This window comes from Etheostoma cragini, chromosome 16, assembly GCF_013103735.1.
Source record: "Etheostoma cragini isolate CJK2018 chromosome 16, CSU_Ecrag_1.0, whole genome shotgun sequence".
NCBI lineage: Eukaryota > Metazoa > Chordata > Actinopteri > Perciformes > Percidae > Etheostoma > Etheostoma cragini.
The window spans coordinates 1170607-1180580 of NC_048422.1; the positions used below are offsets into that span (position 1 = coordinate 1170607).

At 43.2% G+C, this 9974-nt stretch overlaps 1 protein-coding gene across 1 annotated transcript in view; it reads left to right on the top strand.

Annotated features, from left to right (window-relative positions):
* The first annotated feature begins 690 nt into the window (after positions 1 to 690).
* LOC117959283 (ephrin-A5b-like) overlaps positions 691 to 9974 on the top strand; it is a 107135-nt gene continuing 97851 nt past the window's right edge. The window contains exon 1 of the mRNA XM_034896331.1: positions 691 to 702. The gene's annotated coding sequence lies outside the window, so the exon portion shown is untranslated. The remainder of the gene's footprint in view (positions 703 to 9974) is intronic.

Genomic DNA, 9974 nt, shown 5'->3' on the forward strand with positions numbered 1-9974 from the left:
CTTCTCCGTTACCTTCTGATTTCTTTGTGTTGGAATTCTAACCTCTGGTGGATTTCTGAGGACTGTGGTTACCTGGTCCTCAGATCTCTGCAGGGTAAATCCGGGATCACACATAACACAAAAAAATCCATCTTGTCAGGCTTCTCGTAAAAGCGGCAAACCAAACCAATCGTATCAGGAATTCAGACGAACCAAAGATGGCGATGTATTACTGCAACAGTACCGCAGGTCACATGATTCCCCGCGGGAGTCCCGAAAAATTGTCCCCCTCTAATGCAAACACAACAGTTACCTTCAATTGTCCCCACCCCCCCCTTCTACTTTAGTTGTTTTCCCAATCACACCTAATTGAATCATATCTTTGCACAGGTGGTTGCTCTTTCATGTTGATTTTTTTCCAACGGTTGACTGTGGAGACACAACAAATGTTTTGTGTCCTTTGGAAGTTTCCCAGTTAGTAAAAAGTATGTGCTGTCCTCCTTATATATCTTTTTTTATGCCATACTCAGGTAATTGTGTTTCATTTTTTGTTCTAAGAAGCTCAGCTTTTGTCAATTGATCTGACTTGAATGGTACTTCCCAGGCCTACAGTAAGATGGAATCATCTGCTTTTGTCTTAAAGAGGCTCAGAGTATTTGGAGGTATGACTTTGAGTTTTAAAAAAGTACATTCTTTGTGTATTCAGCGCTCTTTTGGAGGTTGGTGCTGCTACAATTTGTTAAATCACCCATTTTCAACAAGCTTTAATCATTGGATTCAAGACCAATCAGAAGGATTTGTATGGGAAACAATACAATTCGGCATTGCATGTGTTTTCACCTCGTACTGCTTTTGTGATTGTTTTTTAAAAACCCTCTTTGAGAAGATGTTAACAGAGACTTCTGGACGCCCTACGAGGTGGAGTCGGCGGCTGAGATGCAGATATTTTCGCTGCTCTCTCCCCACTGAGTCCCGGCTGTGCCGCTCTGCTGGGCTGGCGCAGACGCCTGTGATCCATCATTACCAGCCAGAGGCAATGCAGAGTCACCTCAGCCCCGCACTTCTCTGCAGGCCGTCTGCTAATTAGGAGAAGCAGAGAGTTGGGAAGTAGCTGCGGAGTAATAAAATCTACAAGTTATGCGCGAGTGCCCGACGTGGAGGAGTGATATTTTAGATTTAGCTCTGTTAGGGGATGTTTAAATATGCCGTTATATCAAAAGTTTGGTCCTGAAATGAGGCTTCCACTTCCACTTGGAAACAGCACAAAAGAAATTACTAAAGTTTTTGTTTGATTTTGGTGTGGGGGCTGATGGTGACGCACACAGGTGTTGCGAACACACAACATGTGTTCATGTTGAGAATTGTGAGAGTTCCATCCATGAGCTGCAAATTAAGGACATGACGACAACATTTTCATTCATGGGCACCATCAGGTGTAAGGTACAGGTAAATACTTCTTGTCATGTATGTTGCATATCTGTATGCCGCTCTGCATATTGGTGAAATTGCAGTTTAGCAGTATGAGGCTGTTTTTGTGGTTACATCTCATCAAACCAGCTGCCAGACACCTGTTTATTTTCCCCCGGAGCAGGAAAATGTCAGTATATGTTGATGACTGCTTGCAGCTGATCTTTGGGGTGACATCGTCTGTGGCGTCCACACACCGCCGCTACCACGCATCCCACCAGTCGCTGAAAGGCCACCGGTGCTACGCCCGGCAGCTGGTTCCTGTTGGCTGTCTGACAATTTCATGATAATTTGGTTGCTCGTAGGATGCCGTTCAGGAATTCTTGGCCCTGAGCCACGCTTTGAAAGCAACAGCTATACAATGAATGAATGAGAAAGAGTAGGGGCTGACAACTCTTATCTGGGGCTTGTTGGATTTGATTGCATCCTCTCTCAAGCCACATTTGTCAGGTCTAGTTGTAATTCAATGAAATCCTCGGAGAAAAATACAATCTGCTAGCACTTTGATTTTTCATTTACTAGCATTCAGCACTCAGAGGCGCAGTGCACAACAACACTACAACACAACAACACTATCTCACTATTCTTACAGTGATTTATTTGTGAATGGAAAAACTACATGAGGATAAAATAAAAGTAGTTTCTTTTGAGGCAAAAATGCAGTGTGTGCACATTTTACTGCTAGCTGAAGTTCAGGAAAAACTGGATCCTTATTGGTCGGCTTCTGTTTGATATGTGAAGTTGGGTGGCACAGGAGGGACCAATAATCAGTCGGGGGTGTGGGCGGTGAGGGGGGGCATTTTAATTGGAAAAGGAACAGAAAATCTGCTTAGAAATAGAGGGACTTAAACATCCCGTTCATTGTTTATTTCACTCGTTTTCATTTTAATCTAAATGTATACCCAAAACATACATTTGCCACAAAACAACTTCAGTCCTGGTTCCATGGAATTAGAATGTTCATGGTCGTCATGGAAACATTAATTGATCATGTGACAAGGGCTGGGAACAAGTGCCAGTACTCCTAACCAATGAAAATCACAATTGTCAGCATGACAGCACTCTAGCCCAATGGATTGGGGGGGCAATTATTTTTTGGGGGGACGGGAGGGGGGGTTGGGGGGGGCACTTCTAGCCCAGCCCCTGGCTCCAGAGGCCATTCTGCAGCTCCTGTTTCAGATTGTGTTTCTCTTGAGGAACAGCAGTCATCACTGCTTTAGGGTTGCATTTTACACCACATGGCCAAATGTGTGTGAACGTGTGAACATGACGGCCATATGTGATTGTTGAACATGGCATTCTGAACATTATTCTGCTTCGAAAACAGCCTCCGTTCTTCTGGGAAGACTCCTCACCAGATTTTGGAACGTGGCTTCAGGGTTTTGCTCTTATCGCCCTATGGATAGGCATTTCACAGCCATTGGCCTAAACAGACATGGAAATTGCATCATAAAAATTCGGGGGGGGGCATAAAAGACACCAAGCCACGTTAGCTTAATAAATGTTAGCCTTGAGTTAGCGTAACGTTGTTGTTAAAAGGTGCAGTGAGCAGTCCCCCGCAAAGTGTTCATTTACACGTACCCTTGTGTACATGCCGGCAAAAGCACGCCAAACCAGTAGGTGGCAGTGTAATGATAAGCTCAAGCCCACGTTCCAATCAGCCAATCAGAATCCTGAAAATAACAACAGCAACGAATCAGTTCCTCGGCTTTGTCTCAGTTTACATGCAAACGTGCAAATGAGGATTTCAAAGATCTCCATTCAGGGCAGTATCACCTTTTGGTATCACCTACTCGCGTCAACACTTTGGATCCCAGTTTCCCACTGCACACCCTGAAATTGTGCTTCAAATTATCAAATGTTTCCATTTGGAACTTGGGGAGGGGCTATTCTTGAGGCTGACTGCGACAGTCATGTATTTTCAAAAAGACCACCAGCTTTCTTGAAGTGTCTTTTGTTTTCACACATATCTTCCCAGAGGGGGATCGGATATCTGTCGGAAGCAGAGCCAGACAATGTATTCTGCCCCACCATGACCCCGTCAGGGTGCAATCATAACCCTCCAGCACATGACCCCCTTCCCACCCAGTAGACGCAGGCATGATGAGTTCTTTCGATCATTGGCTATGATCAATGTAACCATGCTCGGAGACATTTGGTTTTGCCCGTCTGATCCACAGGTCCCGATTTCCAGTGATGACCAAGTCCCCACTTCAGCTCGAAATGCCTCAGATCAAAGGCTAATGAATAAAAGCCGGCTAAACTCACTTCCAGGACCTTTTCATTTGAAAAACTAAGAGGTTTAAGTGCTGTGTGTATAATTAATCACTTTGATAGAAATTAACATAAAGAGCTACTTCAAGGGCTAGTTTCCAGCCAAGCTGATTTCTGCTTTTGTTTACAGGTCCACACACTGTAAGGGATGTTTTCTATGGCACTGGCTACAAAATAATCAATGTACATTTCTTTAGCAATTTTCTCTTTATTCCTCTTCCCAAATCTAATCATTGCTTCAATGGTTTTAACAATAAGTTAATTTCAGGCTGAGCAAATTGCGTTATGGGAATGAGAGTGAGCAGCTTGATTGAAAGGGCAATGGTGATCAATGGTGACCTTGAACTCCACAGCGTGTGACTCCCCGAGGCCGATTTGGCTTCGATTCTGACAGCACCCTCTCATTTAGTCTTTGGGACAGACACCCACAGCTGGGACTCTTCCTAGCTCTCGATCGAGGTCACAGAGATCCGATCCTGGGTCTGCAGCAATCACTTCCACATGAACTATATGAAGAGAGATATATGATATATCAGATATATCATATCTCAAGAGATATGAATATATGCACAGATTCAATAACCAGGATTTGGACATATCTGGGCCATGGGTGGACCCTAAGAGGGTGAAGGTTTGAGATAACCTTAGCCATACACATTAAAAACTGCTGGGTTATTTCATCTACCTAACTCCTGAGTTAGCAAATAGTTTACCCATTATGGGTTGTTTAAATGGAATTTGGGGTATTTTGTAGATTTTTCAGACTGTAACATATGAAATGCCAGGAAGGGGAGTCTAAATTGGTAAAGTTTATTCAAAATGAAATACCTACTTGCAAGGAGAGCTAAGAGCTCTTAATAGGAGACTGTTGGCCTGCTAAATGTTAAGCCAGTTCATTTGTAATTGCTCTGAATATTTTCCTACCTGAGTGGTATGAACTGCACCAGTTCCACTATATTGTTGACATTAATAATGTCATCTAATACTTTATTGCATAATATATGCTTAAATCTAGAATGTGTTCTTTTCTAGGTTTGTAGTGCAACAGTCTTATAGCTGTAGGCAGTCTATTGCAATTTATTTTCTTAAATAGAAATTAATCTGGCGTATGGGTTTATTTTACCCAGCATTCGCAACACTACATTAAAAATATGTAGTTGAAACAACCCAGAATTGTAATTAATGTTACCCTGCACTTAGGTAGAGTATTATACTCATCTGTTGGGTTAGCAAGTTAACTACTGCTGGTCTAGTGCAACATTGATCCAGCGGCCGGGGATCCAGTGGTACAGGGGCTGGTATAGAGACAACTTGGGCTCATCAGAGGGGCATTTGAGGGGAAATGTTGATCAACCAGAGGGGTGGGCTGACAAAAATGGGCTGGCCAGATGATCACTTAGGGTAGTTTTGGTTGAACACAGGGGCACTCGGGTTGGTCGGAGGGCATTTGAGCTAACCAAAAGGCACTTGGGGGCATTATAGTCAACCACATGAGGATTTTGGTTGACCAGAGAGAAATGTTGGCCAACTGTTGGAGAACTTTGAACAACCAGATGGCCACTTGGGCTGACTAGAGGGGAGTCTTGGTTGTCTACAAATGCACTTGGCTGGACCAGAGGGACACTTGGGCTGGTCAGAGAGCGTGCTATGGTTGACCAGAGGCTGACAAGAAAAGACACCTCATCCCCAGGGGCACATGGGATAGTTAAAGTCCATCAGCCCATCACGTTGGGCAACATAAGGACAGTGGATGCTGAGCTGCTGGAGATAGGTCTCTCCTGGAGCTAGCAGCTATTGACAGTGATAGGTGAAAGAACATGATCCCAATACCTCATGCCTCAAAGGGGGCGAAGGCATGAGTAAGGACAAAAGGCACTTGGGGGCCCTTGATAGTAGAGCAAAAATGAGACATGACACTATCCCATTAGGACAAAGACATACACATGTACATCTCTAAAGGCTCCAAAAAAGGGGCTCGTCACCACATCACCACTCTGGTGAGCACCTTCCCCCCCCCAGACATAGCTAGCATTCCAGTGTCAGCAGCCCTCTGTTTGAAAGACTGAGCAGGGCAGGCTCCACGGGTCACAGATATTACTTACCTACACGCAGGGAAACAACAGTGGGAAAACACTAATGGAGAGAAATAAAAACACACAAGGTGTGTGTGTGTGGGGGGGGGGGGCTTGCAAGCGCTCTGAGGTTTGTGTGCGCCAGTGTGAGTTTGTGTATTTGTGTCTGCAGAGGTCATGTATACAGAAAGAGTTCAACCAGGTGCCACACACAAGAGCAGAATGGACAGGAATAATCCAGACCTCCCACGTCTTTCTGGCTCCAAGTCAGCCTGTCATCGTGCATCTTCCTCACACCCATCCTCTCCTAACCCCGGTTTCACCTTAATTTGTTTATTTTTCACCACAGCCAAATCTTTTATACCACGCTGTTCTTCTTCTAACAGTCCTGGAGCTTACGGGGCTGCGTGCAAGGCCAGCTGGGAAGGTTCACACTGGAGTTTCAGACAAAGCGTTGAAGAAGGAAAGACAGGGTAATGGACGGCTTCCTTGGGGGAGAGGTAAACATTTACTTTTCCCTGAGGAGATGGCGATAGCGTTACGAGCAGGAGGAAAACCAGGGCAAGAATAAAGAGGCGAAAGTGAAAGAAAGTCAAACGGACTGTTAGATTAGAAGAGAACGACAGAAAGGCAAGTACATGACTTAGCAATCTGTATCGAACACACAATGGATTCCAACAATGATGTGACCTCTTTAAAAACTAGCAGAAAGGGGCTTGTAGAATGTCACATGACCATAACCACTGGTCTGCAGAGCAGATAGGTTACTAAAACCTTCTGTGGGCTTTGACCCTAAATCAACTCAAAACGGGTCAAATTTGACCCAAGGACAACATAAGGGTTAAAGAATAAGGAAAAAGCATTGTAAGCTTCGATTGAAAATTGGGAAAATTGAATTAGAATCCCAGTCGGTTCTCCCAGGAATTACATTTCTTGGAAAATGATTGCAATGTTTGCATCTGTCATGCAACCGTTTTTGGAACTGTAGCAAGCATCTCACTTACACTTACATGCCTGGAAGTCGGAAGGAAGGACGGAAGTACAAAGACTCGTTGCTATGGAGATGGTACAACGCTTTGTCTCGTCTCATTGGTGGACAACCGGCTGGAGACCGGCTCCTTGCAAGTAGCTGCAAGTTTCAACATGTCTTTTAGTAAATCTGAAGAGGATTATTATGACTGTATACGAACATGAGTTATTGTTCTCATTATTATTGTTCCTGTACAGTTTGTGATCCTTTTCTAGTATGGAAAGATGTTCGTGATCTTCGTGTTTGGCAACTTCCACACCTCCAGTTTACCTAACCAAGCTGTTGTTCACTTAGCCTGGATAGCAGCCGAACTTAGCCCCGCCCAGCTGTTGGGACCAATCAGATTGTCAGGAGGGGCTATCTACGATGACGGACAGATGATCAACAGTGCTGTAATCTACCACGTCAACAAAGAGCGCTTGGATTCAATTCGTACACAGCAAAGATGGCTGTGGCTGGGGTGGCCAGTGGGTAGAGCAGGCGCACGTATTCTGAGAGGTTGATACCTCGATGCAGAGGTCCATGGTTGGAGTCTGATCTGTGACCATTTCCTGCATTTCTTTCCCTTTTCTCTCCACTTTCTCACTTTGCGTTCCTATCAAATAAAGGTGGAAAAAGATCATCTAAAAAAACTAAGATGTTGAGATGTGCCATTAAAAGAGGAACAGAGAACTTGGACCAAGGCATTTTGCCGATCTTCCTACGGGATTCGACACAAGTCATGTACTCAGTTGCTCTGATTGGTGCAGAGGCATTTACTGTCCTTGTTTGATTGAACCACGCCCCATATTCTCATAATCCCATAGACTCCCATCCTGACCAGGGTCTGAGTATAACCACGTCAGGCTAGTGTTCCCTGGGATAAAACCCAACTAAGGTCCCGCTCAAACGTCTTTATAAACCAACGTAATCCAGACGGCATGTGTTCCCTGGATGCCGGTTGTACAGCGGAAAGCAGGACACTTTGACACCAGAGACTAGGGGGGGTGTCCCGCGCCCTGCATGTGGTTTGGTTTAGGCTACTAAAACAGGATGGTGAAAATTTGAGGAAGTGCTTTGGCAAAAACTTATTTTTTGGGATGTTATTTTTGTTTGAGTCAAGAAAAAGTAGACAGCTTTCTTTGTTGCATACATTTGACATGGTGTCCTTTGTGTCTACATCTCTTCTTCCAGTAAGTATCTATATTTAGTATGCTGTAGGCGACATTCAAAAAATCAAATGATGCTCAGTGGAACTTCAATAACTTTATCACATCTCTCCTAAACTGGTCAGCTGTTTCTACGCATTCCCACGAGCCAATCACAGCAGGACGTCCCTGCTTTAACCCTTGTGTGGTATTCCCGTCAAAGTAGAAATTCAGCACTTTTATTGATGCTTTCTATTGATGTTTTTTACCTTCACGTTTGTGGCCCCTTTTTCAGCTTTTTTTTCAATGTTTGTCACGTAACACTAACTTATTAACTTTAGTTTTGCAGTTATTTTTGGAATTTATGGTCAATAGACCTCATTTGTAGGAAATTATACCTAATGTTTGAGTTAGAAAAGCAGGATTTAGGAATTTCTTAGACTAAAATTAAAGGAATGGATGTTGATGATAATGTCAACTTTAATCAATACTATTTCAAAACCAATTTTTTCAAATGCTATGAAATTCAATAAGATGCCCCAAAATTAATGAAAGTAGAGATTAGTACTTGGCAAACAGCGTTGTGTGGAATCAATCATGTTTGGGGAATTAAAAAAAAACATGGATGTAGGACAACAGGTCAACTTGACCCAAGGACAACATGAGGGTTTAATCTGGTCTCTTCTCCCTGGTGGTCAGTTCTCAGTGCGACCCTCTTCCTCCCCCTCCTCCTCCCCCCTCTCCAGTCATCTTCACCCACAGCACCCTGGGTCTCCTTCAATCCGGTCTTTGTGCTCCTTCACCACCACCAGTGTCCATCTGGTGAACAAGCCTGGGTTTCCCTAGCCCTTTAAAACATATATTCTATACAATGGAATCTAATCACCAAAGACTTTGTACATTTCATATTTTCCATATGTAGCACACATAAATCTTTGCATGTCTCCTGATTAAAATGTCAGTTAATGTGAAAATGATGACAAAATGTCAGTGAATCAATTAAAGGTCTGACATAAACACAGCATTTGAAATTCTGTTTATTGAAGACCTAAGTCTAAGTAATGTCTTTGTCCAAAGAAGAAAATTACAATTTAGAGGACAGAAATAAACTCTAAATGTTCTGAGAAATATCCTTTGAGTCACTGCATTTTTATTTTTTTTGTGCAATTTTGTCTTTAATCCTCCTCCGTACAAATTTAATGTGGGTCTTTACAGAAAAATGATAAAAGAGCCATGGCAAAGTCTTTATGTAACTCAAATTAATCCGCCAAATATGAATAACTCAAGTGATTGCAGCAATTATTTAACTTGTAATTTATTTACTTCTCAGTACAAGAGAGGAATATTGAAATGGATTTTTCTCAGCAGAAGAAAGCAGTGTGTTTACCAGCTGCTAATGGAAGAGGACTGAGGGCCTGTGATGCCTGGGTGACAGTGGAAACACTCAGTCGCACTTTGACGGCGCTGGTTTATTACAGATTGCATTCATAAACATCAGAAAGAAAAGAAAAGAAACAATAGGAACAATCTGCAGATGCTGCCGTCACTGTGCGATTCAACGTCAGGTGGAAAAAGAAAATCTGATATGTGTACTTTATATAAGGATCTCATTCCTCCGACCAAACCATACCACAATATGGGTTGTTTGTTCTTTAGTTCTTTAGACTCTACTCTACTCTTCTTTTTTGCTTTTCCATTAAGAAAAAAAAAAAAACCTAGTACTTGCTAACATGTACTTTATGTAGTACTACCTCAGTCCAAGTTCAAAGAGAGCTGAGGCGATGCCAAAAGGTGACGTGAAAACCTGCAGACTGCTGATTGGTCGGAGACAATCGTTACTAATCGCTGCACACTGCTGATTGGTCGGAGAGAATCGGCACAAATCGCTGTAGGCTGCTGATTGGTTGGAGAGAATCGGCACTAATCACTGCAGACTGCTGATTGGTTGGAGAGAATCCTCACTAATCACTGCAGACTGCTGATTGGTCGAAGAGAATCCTCACTAATCACTGCAGACTGCTGATT